The following is a 16700-nucleotide window of genomic DNA, read 5'->3' as shown; positions in this document are numbered from 1 at the left end:
CCAAGACTATATGACAAGAAAATAAAAGGTTAATTAGTATCAATGACTAGCTTTTATTAAACCTTCAAAAAGTAAATTCATATAATTCCCTTTATATCATTGATAAATAGGTCTCTCCTGAGATTGTGACATGGATGCTCAACTCAGCATCTTCTCTTCACGAATTGGTCACTTGGCCTATGTTGGGGATTTTTTTCTGAACGTCAATGCTAGGTATATTTTTCACCGTTAAAGAAAGTCAGATCGAGATGGAATGTGAACATGCATACAAAATATCAAGCCATTTAAAATTTGGCTACTTTCCTAAAAATAGAGAGAAAGAGAACTATGAAAGAAAATCCCTCTGAAATGCACACCTATAATGCAACAGGCTAACATTTCTTCTGCTCAACAAGATTCTGTTCTATTCTGCAGGCAATTCAGAAGTCATTAATCAAAATCCTTTTTTCTTCTACTTCAGATAGTGAGTCTGTGGTACTGAAAGGAACCACATTAAGATGTCTTTGAAATTGCCTTTTAAATCAGGGGTTCTCACAGCTAATTTTTTGGTGGCCTCAGAGGGCCTTTCTTACTGGTGGCCACACTGACACTTTTCCCTAAAGTACTTAATTTACTTTAGGAAAAACAATTCAGTATGCACAGATACACACCCAACTCATTGTAACTTATATTTGTAGGGTTTTTTGGCAGACTCAATAATAAAAAATAATGCTGCCTCCTCCTTCGGCAATTATATTTGTATATTTGTTAATATCACAGCACACTTAGTAGCTAGCTGGGAGGCTATGAAAAGTGATATTAACAAACATACAAATATCACTTTTCACAGATAGCTAGTAAGTCTGCTGTGAAAAGTGATACTTGCATGTTTAATATCACTTTTCTCAGCAAGCCCCAAGATGCTCTAGTTGGGGGAGGAACCAGGCAATGGGGGGGAGGGATGCGAGGCTGGGGGAGGCAGTGGGGACCTGGTGCAATGCCGGGCTGGGGGTGGCAGTGGGGGGGGGGGAGTCAGTGGCGATGGGGCTGGGTGATGAGTCCTACTGTCGCGCGGCCAGGGTATGGTGTCTGCTGCCATGCAGCCAGGGCTCGGTGCCTGGAGCTGGGGACAGGAACTGCATGGCCGGAGCCAGGAATTGGAGCCGTAGGTCAGTGCCTGCCACTGCATGGCCAGAGCCTGGACCTGGGTACCGGAGCCCAGGAGTGTGTGGCTGGAACCAGGAGTCAGCACCTATTGCTGCGTGGCTCGAGCTAGTGCTCACTAACGCATGGCCAGGGATTGGCACCTGGGGCCAGCTCCTGTCACCGCGTGGCCAGAGCCTGGGAATGGGATCATAGCTGTGGGTTGGCGCCTGATGCCATGCAGCTGGGGTAAGGGATCAGCACCAGGAACTTGGGCCAGCGCCCGCCACCGCATGGCCGGAACTGGGGGCCACAGGCCGACTGGAGTTCTGCAGCTGGAGCCGGGGGTCAGCATCTGCTGCCCCGTGGTTAGAGCCCGCTCCCGCAGTTGGGGCTGGGGGTCATTGGCACCTTCGGCCAGCACCTACCACTGTGCAGCCGGAGCTCAGGACTGGAGGTGGGGGCCACACAGCTGGAACCAGGGGCCAGAGCTGAAGCCTTGCAGCTGGAAGCAGGGCCATGTAGTCGGAGCTAGGGTGACCAGGTGTCTGGTTTTTGAAAAGGAACCCTAGCGGCTCCAGTCAGCATCACTGACCGGGCCATTAAAAGTCTGGTCGGAAGTGTTGCGGGGCTAAGGTAGGCTAGTCCCTACCTGTGCTGGTACCGTGCTGTACCCAGAAGCGGCCAGCAGCTCCGGCACCTAGGCAGGGGCCCAGGAGCCTCCGCGTGCTTCCCCTGCCCCGAGCACCGGTTCCCAGCCAATGAGAACTGGGGGGTGGGAGGGGGGGCTGGTGCCTGCAGGCGAGAGTAGCTTGCAGAGCCTCCTGGACCCCTGCCTAGGTGCCAGAGCTGCTGACTGCTTCTGGGGCACAGTGCGGTGCCAGGACAGGCACGCAGCCTGCCTTAGTCCTGCTTCGCCACTGACTGGGAGCTGGCCAAGGTAAGCCTGCACCCCAATCCCCTGCCCCAGCCCCAAGCCTCCCCAAACCTGGAGCCCCCTCATTTCTGGCCCCACCCTAAAGCCTGCACCCCCAGTTACAGCCCTCACCCCCTCCTGCACCTCAAACCCCTGCCACAGCCCAGTGAAAGTGAGTGAGGGTGGGGGAGAATGAGCCACCAAGGGAGGGGGAATGTAGTGAGTGGGGGCTGGGGCCTCAGGGAGGGGGTGGGTCAGGGTCAGGGACGGGGGCCTCAGGGAAGGGGCGGGGCGAGGATGTTCGGTTTTGTGCGATTAGAAAGTTGGCAACCCTAGTTGGAGCTGGGGGTGGGGGGCACATGACTCCTCCTGATGTCTTGCCACTGGAGCCTGCCGCCCAAACCTCCAAGATGGGTTAAGAACTCACCTTGTTCCTGCAGCGTTGTGCCCCACCTCTCTCCAGAGGCAATGCAGGGCAGTGCATCTAAGAGCAACAAGGAGGGAATGGAAGGGGTCGATGCTTTCCCCCCCACCCCTATGACCGCCCAGGAGACAGTCATGGCTGCATGAAAAGCCCCTGGTGGCCTCATGTAGCCCTGGTGGCTGCATTTGAGAAATGTAGTTTCTCAAGCACATCTCTGTGCTTTTAAGTGGGCGGGATTGTGATTAGAGCTAGGGTCTAGGTAGCAGGACTTCAGAGGAAGAGGGGGAGTTTTGTTCCTGATTCACTTTGTCAGTTTAGGTAACATATTAATAATAGTGCCTAGAAGGCCCAGCCAGTGTCACGTACCTGTCCAAACACACATTGTCCCAAAGAGTTTACAATCTAAATAGACAAGAAAGCCCGTGCAAGCGACACGGAGGGGGGAAGCTATTTGCTCACGAGTTACTGGCAGAGCCAGGAATAGAACCCAACTCTACTAACTCCCAGTCCAGTGCTCTAGCTACTAGGCCTTGCTACCTCTCCTGCCTGTAGCTTTCTCTTCCTTTCCATAAAAGGAAGATATGAATACTGACTTCAGAGGAGAGAGTGAAACTCAATTTTTATGAAGACGTTGAAATTCCAGGATGGTTGGTGCCATGTAACTGAAAACTAAAGCATTTGTGCACAAATCAACATGGTATGTTAGCTGCAAGATTATATTGACTTGTATTGTGTTTACCATGCAAAGACAAAACATTTAACTGCTTGTGTGAGTGATTCATTCAGAATGGAATCTGTTTTCCACGGTTCCAGGATAAAACATAGTGACATTTCAGAAAGATCCACTCTTGAGTAATTACCAGAATCCCTTGGCTGGAAGCCTGCATAAGGAACTGAGGGAACAAAGCAGAAGTGAATTCATAAGTGAAGAAAAAGACTTAACCTTTCAGCCACTCGGCCTGTTTCTGTAAATAACTTCCCTGGGCAAATCTTATTAGTTTATTTTGACCCTGTCACTCTGGATCTGTCTCTGCTGTTCAAGATGATAGCCACAAGATTAAATACAGGATAATAGGAAGGAATTTCCCAATATGCTGGGTCCCCAGATTGCTGGCACCTTGTTACTAGCTTGCATACAGGAAGTGTTTTACATTTAAAAACCAGAATAAAAGTGTGGAGTGGGTGACAAGGTTACATAACAGGCGTCATCCCCACAAACCCAGGGAATTCGTAGCAGCAATTCATAAGATGTGTTCTGTAGGAGTCTTGCTGTAATGGGGAAGAAGATATTGTATGTTCTTTGTGAGATATTCTTAGCTTTGGGAACTAAAAACAGTTAAATGTTCTTAAAGGTGATATGAAGAGGGTAAAAAAAGATTTTTTTTGTGCCCACCCCCATTTGCTGCTTTTGTCAAAAGTTGCTTTTTATTTTTTGTAAGTTCTTTTTTGGGGGTGGGGAGAGGCGTTTTGTGTGTGTGTGTGTGTGTGTGTGTGTGTGTGTGTGTGTGTGTGTGTGTGTGTGTGTGTGTGTGTGTGTTTTAGCTTAGCAATAGTAACTTTCCTGTTTTGCAGGGGAGCCCCCTTGGAGAACCCAGAGACATGGGTTGGGAACTCTTAGCCCTCAGATTGAAAGAGTGGAAGTTTATTCTTTAACAAAAAGGGCTTTTCTGCATCCTGACATTTGCCCCCCCCCATACAGACTATTTGGATTGTGCCTCTCTCTGTACAAATATCAGAGCCAGCTCAGACGTGACCCTAGCTCCAGAGTTGGCCTTCTACTCGCCCAACAGAAAATACTTCCAAAGCTGTAGAGCATACTGAATTCCTAGTAGTAGTAAGCTTTGGTGTATAACATAAATTGTACCTTCTGACTGATGGAGGAAAAGGAATGTCAATCCCCACGGTCCTGGCACAGCAGCAGAGAGACAAGCAGAGCCCATTTAATCTAGGTTGAAGAGAGGTCAGTCCGGGGAGTACATTCTCCCACTTGTTTGTCAAAGAGTTTGAATTAAATACGAGTTAACAATAACAAACAACAGTTTTCCTGGGGGGGAAAAACACCACTTCCCTTGTCCATTAATCAGAGCTAGAATTTTGTTTCCCACTTTTTTCTTCCTACATAGACTAATAAAATGCAGTTCTCTAGGTAAAGACCTGTTATTAATGTTTCTTCTAACATGAGTCTTGGCTGCATTATAAATACAGCCACTGTGGGAGATAAGAGGGACTAGTGGATGAGGGACTAGTCAAATTGATACAACTCCAAATTTTACAAAACTCCATGTTTTGGAAGGTCTCTTCACTCAAGAGGGGAGGGAGAAGTTAAAAGTTTTTTCAGCAGTAGTGCACCTTCATTTTGTGTCTCCTTTTATTCTGACTAGCTTTGTGCCTTCCCTTCCCCTTTAAGGATGATTCTGAAACACAAGCTTCATATCTGGATCTGAACAGTGTTTGGAGTCAGACTCTTGTGGTTCTGTTTTAGTTATTTCTGGTGGGCAAACTGCCTCAATGGCTGCAAGTTTCCCCAGGACTAGTCATTTCAACCTAAGGGTTCAAAAATCATGAGCTGAGTGAGGGCCCCCAAAATCATGACCTTGGATTAAAAATCATGAGTTAAAAAAAAAAACGTGTTAGGTTCTTTTTATTTGCCTTCTTGTTTGAGTCTTTAGGGTTACACTTAGGTCTCATTTTTCTAAACTTTTCTCCACAGCCATGAGGGTTGGAATGAAACTTTTTTTTTTTTTAAGTAAAACTGAAATTCTCAAGTAATTGCCTGCCTCCAGGGGCTGAGACTTAAAAAAACAACCCACCAGGTATTGCAAGACTTGTGATTAAACCTCGAAATTTGGCAACATTGAGCCTCTGTCTATTCTGGACTACTTGTAAGAGGTGGGGAAAAGGGAAGGAAAAAAATTCTGAGCTATGGGCTGTCCCCTGCTCTTCTCCATCTCTCTAAGGAAGGAGGATGAATGGTAATGAATGCCATCTAGATTTTCCAGCAGACCTTACTCGTCATCTAATAGAATCTACAGTAGGCCCCTTTTTCTTACACGTGTATTAAGCAAGAAGCAAATGCGATGTCGTGATTAAAATTAGGCACTTGGAAAGTGGGTGTGCAAGGAGGAGGGTGTGGGATCCTCCCTTAAAGAGCACTCTCATTTTTAGCCAGACAACATTTTTGCAGGAAATAAAACCTCTGTCTCCAACAGATGGAGGAGAGGTGGGTGGGTGGGTGGATGAGTTGGAATGTATAGCTCATAACTTCTCTTCGTTCATGGCTTTGGTTGCAAGGGAGGGTTTATGATATATTAGTCAATCAAAGAGTGAGTTTAAGTCCAACCACATCTAGAAAGGAAATGTAACACTCCATACTTATATGAGGCTTTTCTCCATGGGTCTCAAAGTGTTCTGCAAACATTAGTCAACTAAAAGTGGGAAGGTGTTGATTATCCCCAATTTACAGATGGAGAAACTCCAGAACAGAAAGATTGTGATATGCTTTAGGATCACACAGGGTTATTCAATGGCAAACCAAGGAATAGAGCCCAAGGCCCTATTGTATGTGCTCTAACCACTAGACTACATTCCACATGTGCGATTGCTCACACTCAAATTGGCTCCCTGTTCTTAACTTCAATTAATCTTTATGCTCCTTAGTTAGACTTCTCTGGCAGAAGCAGTCTCATTTCCAGTTTGTGAGTAGATCACTTGGCCCTTTTATTACAAATTAAGGCTTTAAAGTAGGATTGTCAAACGATTAAAAAAATTAATTGCCATTAGTTGTGCTTTTGAAAAAACATTATTGTGATAGTCGCACAATTAAAAAAATTAATCGCATGATTAATCGCGGTGTTATAATAGAATACCATTTATATAAATATTTTTGGATGTTTTCCACATTTTCAAATATTGATTTCAATTACAACACAGAATACAAAGTGTACAGTGCTCACTTTATATTTATTTTTATTACAAGTATTTGCACGGTAAAAAAACAAAAGAAATAGTATTTTTCTAATCCCCTAACACAAGTACTGTAGTGCAATCTCTTTATCATAAAAGTTGAACTTACAAATGTAGAATTATGTAAAAAAAAAAACTGCATTCAAAAATAAAACAATGTAAAATTTTAGAGCCTGCAAGTCCATTCATTCCCACTTCTTGGTCAGCCAATTGCTCAGACAAACAAGTTTGTTTACTTTTGCAGGAGATAATGCTGCCCACGTCTTGTTTACAATGTCACTGGAAAGTGAGAACAGGTGTTCACATGGCACCATTGTAGCCGGCGTCACAAGATATATACGTGCCAGATGCGCTAAAGATTCATATGTCCCTTCCTGCTTCAACCACCATTCATGGGGTCATGCATCCATGCTGATGACGGGTTCTGCTTGATAACGATCCAAAGCAGTGCGGACCGACGCATGTTCATTTTCATTATCTGAGTCAGATGCCACCAGCAGAAGGTTCGTTTTCTTTTTGGTGGTTCGGGTTTTGTAGTGTTGCTCTTTTAAGACTTCTGAAAGCATGCTCCACACCTTGTCCCTCTCAGATTTTGAAAGGCACTTCAGATTCTTAAACCTTGAGTTGAGTGCTTTAGCTATCTTTGGGAATTTCACATTGATATCTTCTTTGTGTTTTGTCAAATCTGCAGTGAAAGTGTTCTTAAAATAATCATGTGCTGGGTCATCATCCGACACTGCTATAACATGAAATATATGGCAGAATTCAGGTAAAACAGAGCAGGGGACATACAATTCTCCTCCAAGGAGTTCGGTCACAAATTTAATTAATGCATTTTTTTTAATGAGCATCATCAGCATGGAAGCATGTCCTCTTGAATGGTGGCCAAAGCATGAAGGGGCATACAAATGTTTAGCATATCTGGAATATAAATACCTTGCAATGCCAGCTACAAAAGTGCCATGCAAATGCCTGTTCTCATTTTCAGGTGACATTGTAAACAAGAAAAGGGCAGCATTATCTCCTGTAAATATAAATAAACTTGTCTGTCTTAGTGATTGGCTGAACAAGAAGTAGGACTGAGTGGACTTGTAGGCTCTGAAGTTTTACATTGTTTTGTTTTTGAGTGCAGTTATGTAACAAAAAAAAATCTACATCTGTAAATTGCACTTTCACGACAGAAATTGCACTACAGTACTTGTACGAGGTGAATTGAAAAATACTATTTCTTTTGTTTATAATTTTTACAATGTAAATATTTGCAATAAAAATTATATACACTGTGATTTCAGTTACAACACAGAATACAATATATATGAAAATGTAGAAAAACATCCAAAATATTTAATAAATTTCAACTGGTATTCTATTGTTTAACAATGAGATTAAAACCGCAATTAATCGCTATTAATTTTTTTGAGATAATCGCGTGAGTTAACTGTGATTAATCGATAGCCCTACTTTAAAGTAATCTTGAAAATGAAAGTATAGAAATTCCTTCATCAGGATAGGGGGAGACTGGGGCCTAGTTTTCAGTGGGAGATTCACCAAGAGATGGAAAATACACATCTGCACAGAGCGCAGTTCAGATCAGACTATTATTTAACTTTTCAATCCAAAACGAAACTGAGTGGGTGCATGTCTAAAATGATGATTCTCTCCCTCAGCACTTGCCTTCAGGGAGAAAAAATGTCTCTGATAATTTATTGCAGTGCAGATTAAGTAATTTTCCACACTTCCTTCACAATGAGCTACTATTTTAAAGACCTGGGGCCGAATTCACTACTGATATAACACAGTTGTTCATGTTCCAGTCTTTTGGGAAATCCTTAAATTAAAACACTGAGACTCAATGCTATGAGCCACACAAACACACACACCATATAAACTTCCTAGGCTAGGTTCTGAGCTCACGCTAGTGTAAAAGCAAAGGGAATCAATGGAGTTATATAGCGTAACAGCAGGGCAAAGAAGAACAGAATTAGGCTCTTAAGTCCCGGCCCAGCACGTACTGGTTGCTGTATAAACCCTGAGATGGATTTTCTGGAAGCATTCTTTTCTTTGGTTGTCCCAAAGTCTTGGTCAGAGATCTGAAAGAGGGTCCCTGGATATTGCAAACCTCAATTCTGTTGACTTTAGTGAAAATGCACATGCTTATGCTGTTGAGAAATTTGGGCCAACAAGCCTGTTTCTTCCTTTGTGACATTCTAGGAAGTGATTATTTCTTTAGGTGGAAAGAGTGGGATGGGGTGCGGGGTCTCTCGTAGTTGTATGTGTTACTGGAATTATATACCTCTTAGCTGTCTCTCTTCATAGGGAGCATTGTTCAGTTTGGACCCACATGTATCTTCACCACACAAACATGATGCTACAGAAAGGTAGTGTGATCCACTGGCTAGGACTCTGATTGGGAGTCAGGAAACTTGGGTTCTATTCCTTGTTCTATCATTGATTGGTTTTGTGACCAAGGGCAAATCATTTCACCTCTCTTTGCCCATTTCTCTTCACTGTGAAAAGAAGTAGCTGTAACTAAAACATAGTTCTATAAAGTGCTGGGCTTTATCTCACTTTTTATTATTGTAAATTATTTATGTCCTGAATGCTGACTCATAAAACAGAGTTCTTATGCCAAAAACATTTATGCTAAAAGGAAAATGACCCTATATACTTTTAGGCTTCCGATGTAATTTTTTTTTTTTATTCCTCTTTGGGGATCTCTGTCCTACTTTCTATCCCACATTTGAGTCTTAACTGATTGACAGGAAGACATGAAGAGCCTTGAGCGAAAACAGTTTTCTAAGCAAAGACAGAAGGTCTCAGGCTCTTTTTAAAGGGTGGAAAGACATGTGCTCTGCTACATCAAACCAAGCTGCAGAAAAGTGTTAGTCAGAGTCTGACCCACTTCACTGCCAGAGTGAAGGAGCGGATTAATACATTAAGTACATTATTGGCTTAAGGTTCATGCTATTTAGCCCACCCTCCCCAAATCTCAGTGGAGGAAAGTAAACAAAACATTGTTGCCTTTAGTAGGTCAGAACCTGGGCCACTTTTTGGCTTATTAATATTTCCTGAAAGGTGGGGTTACAAGTCATGACCTAGATACTGATGTCATTGTGGTAGGATTGCTTGGTCTTGCTAAATCGCTCATTTGCCATGGTTTACTCTCTATCTGGGCTCATCTAGTCTCTGTGTGCATTGTCTGATGTCAGTAGTGTTGAATTTAGCTGCCTGGGTTGATTTCCTGATATCAGTCTGATAATTAAAAGCGAATAAGTGATTCCTTGTAGCCTTGAACCAGCTTTTCTCATATTTTCTATTCAAAGAAAACACGTGGTAGGGATTTAGCCATTCCGATGGAACCTAGAGCTGAAAGGGCTGTGTTACTACTTTGTTTGTCAAAGCATTTATCCTACTTATTTCCTTTTGGATTTATGCAGTGTCACTTTGAAAGTGTGTAGAGGGTAGTTTAAAGGGGGTTGCAATTAGAGGGCAATCATCCACAACATACCTGGATTCTTGTATTTAACCTTGATGCCATAAAAAGACTGACTATATATGCAGCCACTCACTGTCTTTCAAATAAGCCATTATGATTTTTTTTTCTAATTCTTGCTCTAAAACTGGGGATAGAAAAGCCCAAGCTCAGATGGCAATCCAATCAGGATAAAGCTCTTTTCTTACTGGAAGCCTTTAGTAATTTGCAGCAGCAAAATTTCTCTAAATTGTCTTCCATAAAAGCACTTATTGAAAACCGAAAGGAACTCAGAGTAGTAATAATTTCAAAGCCTTATGCCTAATGTAGTGTACACAGACTTAGACATACGGAGGCTGTAAGTTTCTCTCTAAATATTGAGAAAGCGCTTACAGTTAACATTCTCCTCAATGTTGCTACAGAGAAATTTGACTTCAAGATATTTTAAAATAAATCATCTGTTTTTGTTGACTCTTCAAACAGCAGGCTGGAAATTGATGTGTGAGCTCTGATTCCCATAGGGCTGCTCTCACGAATGTCAAGTTATCAGAGAAGCCAATTTTAGCTCCAAACATGATTTTCAAGTAAGGCTCACATTCACCCCATGGTGAGAGTGCTGTGGAGAGTGAAATAGGTGAAGCAGCTCTCTTTAAAGTTTCCAGGGAAAATGATGGGAATCCCTTGCCTTGGAGTTTTCCAAAATATTCTGTAGGAGACAACCCAGCACTGACTGATCTAATCATGTTTTTTCCAACTGTGATTTCTATAAAGTTAGTTACAGGCAGTAATGTGTTCAGTCACTCTTCTTTCATTTTAAACCTCCTCCCCCCCGCTTTTTTTTAAATGTCAAATACAGGCTGTCTTCACATTCACATTCACATTCTGTTATAATAAGACAAATACCACATGACATGACTTGAAGGAACTGACTCAGTATTTTTCATTCAGATTAGGTCTCCGGGGCTATCCTTACTTCTTTTCTGATGATGCAGATAAATTGCCTGGGTAGCAAAACATAGTCCCCAGGCTCCCAGTCTAAAGGCAAATACACCGCGGGGGGCCTATTCCTAACAAGTGAAGAGGGATTAGATGCCGTTTGCTTAATCAGTTTGGCGAAATATTTTGTTTCACAGTTTCACTAATGTGTCCTTATTCAAGAGGGTTTTGTCGGTCCCGCCTCTCCCTGTAAGAGAGTGGAAATAGTTGCTTTGTTACACAGGAAAAATATGAAGTGATCTGAAACTTTGTTGAGAGTTGGCCTGGAAAGCGAGTACATTTTTCAAAGCAAATATCAGTGGAGAAAGGCCAATCAACTCTAGCCAATGATCTGGCCCAGTGTCTTTTGGTTCCTTTGCATAAGGTAGAGGTCAATGGAATTTTCTTAAGGTGATCTGCAGTGGATTTAAAAGAAACACCTGGAATTGTGCCCTTTTACTGCTCCTCTATGATTTAAAGAGAAGATCTGAACTTTTATAAGGGAAGGAAGTTTGTCTTTTTTTTTTTTTGCCGTAGGAGTGTCAAGTCTAGTCTTGGCTGGTTGACTGGTTCCATTGATGGAGGAAACAGAGGGGTACAGGAAAATGGGACAAATATCAGAAGCAAAAGGTTGTAGCCCTCTGGAGGCTAGTGAAACCATAGCAATAAAAGCACAGGTTTGTAATGCAAGGCGTGATGAAGTACCAAGTATTGGCATCTAAGGATATTGAAGAACTTTATACATGTCAAGTCAAGGCTCACCACTTAACATATGAAGAAGGTAAGTATATTTATCCCCATTTCACAGAGGGGTAACTGAACACAGTTCTTGACCAAATCCTGGGTCTAGTGCCTATCGGCCTCTGGAATGCCCAAAAGCAGACTAAAAGGCTGACAGTGTAGGAAAGAAGCATGAATAAAGATCATGTGCAGGGAAATTGCACATCCACTGCAGGAGAATGGCTAATTCACCCCTGAAAGTGTGCACATAAATTAGGCATGTGAGTTTGTGCCTAAACTTAAAAATTAGGCTCTTAAAATTAGACTAGACTGAGCTCTGGAGAATATACTGTGGAGAACAAACCTGCACTGGTGAGCTGCAGGGGGAGAAGGAGATTGACAAAATACCAAGCGTTTGACCTTGCATGCTCCACTGTGATGTTTGTGGAGGACACAAGTAGGCACAAGAGTGATTACATTCGAAGCATACTTCTTCCCATTGAAAGTCATATTTGTCACAGGCCCCAGACTTTCCCCCCACAACCCTACCTAAGAGTACGAGTTCTCTAACTTGCAATCACACTGGGTAAAAATGGGGCCTAGTATGAACAGATAAATAGGCATATTTGAGGAGCCACCTGTTAAAACACAACCCCCGTCAAACTAATAAAGCACTAGCTACATGCTGTCCTCTTAGGCTTTCCTCCTTCAACTCGATGTGAGTAACTTGACAGCCATACAGCATTGCTTTCATTACTCCAGGGTCCCCCTGCTCTCGGACTTGATCCAAACTCACTGGAGTCAATGGAAAGACTCCCAGTGATTCCCATGGGCTTTGCATCAGGCCCTATTTCCTCACCACTTTTCACCTTGTGCTATTGTGTGCAACCTAGTACTCCTGCTGTGCAAGATCAAGAGTGAAAAGATTGGTGAGTAGAGAGGTTAACGCACAAAGAGTTTAAAAAATCCCACCTATAAATAATATAAAATTATAAACACACTAGATCAGCAACAGAAGCAAAGGAAAGTGTTAGTACCATCAAGAGAAAGGAAGTGGCAAGATATTTGTAAAATATTTTTCTGAGGGGTCAAAATTAATGCCAAATGTAACATGTGCAGTATACATTTCACAGTGTATATACTTTCAGTATTGCCTGCCCCAGGCATTCAAAAATCTTCAATCAGGCCCTCAAATGCCATGATATTAGCTTAACAATCATGAGATTTAAAAAAACAATAAATGTTGGATTCTTTTTATTTTTGAGCCCTATTTTTCAGCTTTTCTCCATGACCAAGAGGGCTAAAAACTTTATTTTTTCAATGAAAACTGAGCTTCTCGTAAAAAGAACAGGAGTACTTGTGGCACCTTAGAGACTAACAAATTTATTTGAGCATAAGCTTTTGTGGGCTAAGACCCCCTTCATCAGATGCATGCAGTGGAAAATACAGTAGGAAGATATATACACAGAGAACATGAAACAATGGGTGTTACCATACACACTATAACAAGAGTGATCAGTTAAGGTGAGCTATTACCAGCAGGAGAGGGAAAAAACCTTTTTGTAGTGGTAATCAAAATGCCCCATTTCCAGCAGTTGACAAGAAGGTGTGAGGAACGGTAGGGGAAAAAATAAACATGGGGAAATAGTTTTACTTTGTGTAATGACCCATCCACTCCCAGTCTTTATTCAAGCTTAATTTAATGGTGTCCAGTTTGCAAATTAATTCCAATTCAGCAGTCTCTCGCTGGAGTCTGTTTTTGAAGTTTTGTTGTTGTAATATTGCGACTTTTAGGTCTGTAGTCGAGTGGCCAGGGAGATTGAAGTGTTCTACAACTGGTTTTTGAATGTTATAATTCTTGACGTCTGATTTGTGTCCATTTATTCTTTTATGTAGAGACTGTCCAGTTTGACTATTTCCCCATGTTTATTCCCCCCCGTACTGTTCCTCACACCTTCTTGTCAACTGCTGGAAATGGGCCATTTTGATTACCACTACAAAAAGTTTTTTTCTCTCCTGCTGATAATAGCTCACCTTAACTGATCACTCTTGTTATAGTGTGTATGGTAACACCCATTGTTTCATGTTCTCTGTGAATATATATATCTTCCTACTGTATTTTCCACTGCATGCATCTGATGAAGTGGGTTTTAGCCCAAGAAAGCTTACGCTCAAATAAATTTGTTAGTCTCTAAGGTGCCACAAGTACTCCTGTTCTTTTTGCGGATACAGACTAACACGGCTGCTACTCTGAAACCTGAGATTCTCATGTGATCACAGGACTCCAGGAGCTGAGATGTCAAGAAAAGCACCAAATATCACAAGACTCGTGATAGACGTGTGAGAGTTGGTAAAACTGGGTCATCTCATTTTGAAAAAAACACACTGATAGTATGGCTTGTCCCTTATTAAGTATTTGGACATGATCATTTAGCCAAATTTGGAGTGTTGTCGGTTGTTCCAGTTAGGAGAAGAAATTAATTATACAGTGAGGTATTTGCTTGTTTATTTGCAAAGATTATACTTAAAGTCCTGTTTCCCTGAACATAGTAAGAATCAAATAGCAGGAAACAGCATCTTTGCTTGCTGTTCCAATCCTGACTTACAAATTAGCACTCGAAGAGCTTCTTCCCTTAACTTTCCCTCGAGGCTGTGTTACCAGCCCTGCTATTACTGTCTGCTTGGCTTTCTGGCTGCTTCTCTTTCTCTCCTGCTTCTCACTCATGCACACGCTGCTACCCAAAAAATGCCCAGCAAAAGCACCTTGCCCGCTTGGTTCAAATTCCTAGGTGGACTCACATATGCCTTTCTTTTAGATGGGAGCTGCTTAACTGTCTCCTACAGCTACCTGAAATGATGGTTGGCATCACACCCAAGAGTACAAATGAGGTTTAACCCAACCCACAACAGTATTCATCACAGTATAGTATGAATAGTTAACCTTAATAGTCCACTGTAGCAGTGTTCTTTAAGAGTTATGGAATGGCAGCACCATTTGAATCCTGTAGAAAAACAACTGCTGGTGGATGTGAGGCTCCATCTTCCCTGTAACACTTGGGGGAACTTTGTAATATAATTATTAGAAATGCCCATGGAGAGTGAGGCCCTATTGTGCTAAGCTTTGTAGATATGCATGACAGGAGACGATCCTTCCCTCCAAGATCTTACTGTTGAATGAGACAAGACAAAGTGTGGAAGGTGATGTGGAGACACAGAGCGAAGACGTGACTGACGTATGGTTATGTAACAGATCAGTGCCTGAGCCAGGAATAGAAGAACATAGTCTCCATTCCTGACTGGGGCCTTGTCTACACTTGTGGAGGTATGTAGGGTATGTGTAGCTACACACGCCACAGTGAAAAGCAGACTGTGTCCATACTGTGGTGTGAAGCTACATGCATCAGTGAAAGGCTCTGACAGGGGGGAGGCAGCTGGGAAAGGCTCTGGCCAGGGGCGGCTCTATGTGTTTTTCCTGCCCCAAGCACGGCAGTCAGGCGGCTTTCGGTGGCGTACCTGCGGGCGGTCCGTTGGTCATGCCGATTTGGCAGCATGCCTGCGGGAGGTCCGCCGGTCCCGCAGCTTTGGTGTCCCCGCCGCCAAATTGCTGCCAAATCCATGGGACCGGCGGACCTCCCGCAGGCATGCCGCTGAAGGCAGTCTGACTGCCGCCCTCACAGGGACTGGCAGGCCGCCCCCCCCGTGGCTTACCGCCCCAGGCACGCGCTTGGTGCGCTGGTGCCTGGAGCCGCCGCTGGCTCTGGCAGCAGGACATTACACTGCTTGGGCACGAAGAGAGCCAAGGAGGGTGTACACCCCAGGGTTCTGGCGTGTATGTACTATACCTGCCTAAGCAGTGCCTCACCAGTTACACTGCTATTTATACCCATGCTAGGAGCACATGCAAAGTATGTACTCCACACCCTGCCATAAGTGTAGACATACCTTCTGAATCCAGAACTCCTTCCCCCAGGCCGTGCTGCCTCTCACCATATACTGATTTGGTTTCTTTAATGAATAAGATGTTATTGATGTAGCATTACAGAGGTCAAAAGATATAAAAATATCTGAAACATTCTAAATATAGTGTACCCCAGGGTATAACTGAGGGCAGCATTTGTCCAATTTCGTGTGTGTGTGTTTAAATCTTTGCCAAGGCAAAAATGAAAAATGTAGTTACATCTCAAGGAGTCTGTGTCATCACATGATTCTTCTTAAGCTCTCATGAGTTATCTTGCTAATATGACCTCTCAAAAGAATTATACTCCAGTTATCTTTTTAAAAAAAATATTATAACACTTATGATATGCAAATTCTGGGTTTCTGGCTCTGGTCAGTATAATACAAATATCTTTGGTTCTGTCACATTCTTCACCACAATGTAATTTTATTGGAGGACTTGTCTCTCTTTGTCATATGATGTAATTTGCAAATTAATACCTGCCCCCTCCACACCCATTTCTTCCTAAGTACACAGCCGAATACAAGTTACTTCGGCTATGGAATGATGCTGTCAATGACACAATGAAAAAAAGTTTCCCTTTGTGCTAATTGTAATTTGTTAGAGAAGATCTGTTTTTAAAAGCAGCTTTTTCTCCTCCAGATTGCAATGAAATGAAACCTAATGTTCCATACTGTAATGGATTCAAACAGAAACAGCCCACATATTTCCAGTTCACATGCCTGAGGCTGAAACAAAGGCAAAAGCCCACAGTATATTTTCTTAGATAACACGGTATAGCACATATAAAAAAATAATATAATATACATTTATCAAAGGGGCTCCTAAGGATTTGTCTAAATTAGGAAAAGAGGTCCAGGTTTAGCTGGGGTTAGCTAAACCAGGTTAGCAAACACTGACCTAACCACAGTCTTTTCTGTAGTGTAGGTGCAGGTTACCTTGGTTTAGCTGGTCCATATGGAATCTAAGCAGTAATCTGGGTCTACATTAAGGTAAAGGTCCAGGTTAGCTAACACGGTATGAGGTAACCCTGGCCTAACCTCAACCTCTTTTTCTAACCTAAACAAACTCTAAATGTTTATATGGGCAAATCTCGCTCTTTGTGTTGCACTTGCCTTTTATTATGACTGGGAGAAAACTCTGCAAGGCT

This window comes from Chrysemys picta, chromosome 2 (genome assembly GCF_011386835.1).
Source record: "Chrysemys picta bellii isolate R12L10 chromosome 2, ASM1138683v2, whole genome shotgun sequence".
Lineage (NCBI taxonomy): Eukaryota > Metazoa > Chordata > Testudines > Emydidae > Chrysemys > Chrysemys picta.
The sequence above is the reverse complement of the archived record's forward strand: the minus strand, read 5'-3'. Positions refer to the sequence as shown.